This window comes from Pteropus alecto, unplaced genomic scaffold (genome assembly GCF_000325575.1).
Source record: "Pteropus alecto unplaced genomic scaffold, ASM32557v1 Scaffold5141, whole genome shotgun sequence".
NCBI lineage: Eukaryota > Metazoa > Chordata > Mammalia > Chiroptera > Pteropodidae > Pteropus > Pteropus alecto.
The window spans coordinates 1-1,224 of record NW_006431291.1 but is presented as its reverse complement, the minus strand read 5'-3'; the positions used below and the strand labels follow the sequence as shown (position 1 = coordinate 1,224).

Here is a 1,224-nt window from a genome sequence, read left to right as displayed (position 1 = left end):
TTTGGTATCAGGGTAATGTTGGCCTCATAAATGAGTTGGGAAGCATTGCCTCTTTGGTTTTTTGGAAGAGTTTGAGGAGAATAGGTATTAAATCTTCTTTGAATGTTTGGTAGAGTTCACTGGTAATGCCATCTGGTCCCAAACTTTTACTTTTTGGTAGGTCTTTGATGATTATTTAAATTTCCATGCTGCTGATCAGTCCATTTAGATTTTCCAGTTTTTCTTGATTCAGTCCAGGAAGGTTGTATTTTTCTAAGTAATGGTCCTTTTCTTCTAGTTTATTAAATTTGGTGTTATGTACTTTTTCATAGTATTCTTGTATGACCTTTGTATTTCTGCAATGTCAGTCATAATTTCCCCTCTTTCATCCCTGATTCTCTCTTTTCTTTAGTGAGTCTATCCAGGGGTTTGTCAATTTTATTAACCTTTTATTAACCAGCTCTTTGTTGCATTTATTTTTTCTATTTTTTTTTGTATTTAATTTCACTTATTTCTGCTGTAATTTTGAGTATTTCTTTTCTTCTGCTGATTTTAGGCTTCATTTGTTGTTCCTTTTCTAGTTTTTTAAGATGAAGCATTAGGTTGTTTATTTGGGCTCTTTTTTAAAAAAATTTTTTTTAGATGAGGCAAGCCTTGGTTGACCTCACAGAGTGCAAGAACCTTGTCAGCTTACAATTCCTTATTTTTTTATTTTCTATGCCTACAGCACCTGGTCTTCCTGTGTGGTCTCCCATCCAAGTACTAACCAGGCCCGACTCTGCTTAGCTTCTGAGATTAGATGGGATCGAGCTTCTTCAAGGTAGCATGGCCATAGACTATTTGGGTTCATTCTTATTTTTGGAGATAGGCCTGTAATGATATGAACTTTCCTCTTATGACCACTTTTGCCATGTCCCAAAAGTTTTGATATGTTGTACTATCATTATCATTTGTTTCTATGTATTCTTGATCTCTCTTTTTCTTCTCTGACCCAGTTATTCTTCAGTAGCAGGTTGTTTAATCTCCATGTATTTGTGGTTCTTCCTGATTTCTTTTTGCAGTTGATCTCTAGTTTCAAAGCATTATGATCAGAGAATATGGTTGGTATGATTTCCACTCTCATATTTGTTGAGGCTATCTCTGTGTCCCAGAATGTGGTTGATTCTTGAGAATGTTCCACGTGCACTAGAGAAAACTGTTTAAGCATCTCTTTTGGGATGGAAGGCTCTATAAATGTCAGTTATG

General features: G+C 35.3%; 1 pseudogene; it reads right to left on the bottom strand.

The window, feature by feature from the left end:
* Positions 1–697: 697 nt before the first annotated feature.
* On the bottom strand, positions 698–816 carry LOC112470962 (annotated as a pseudogene).
* Between the last annotated feature and the right edge of the window lie 408 nt (positions 817–1,224).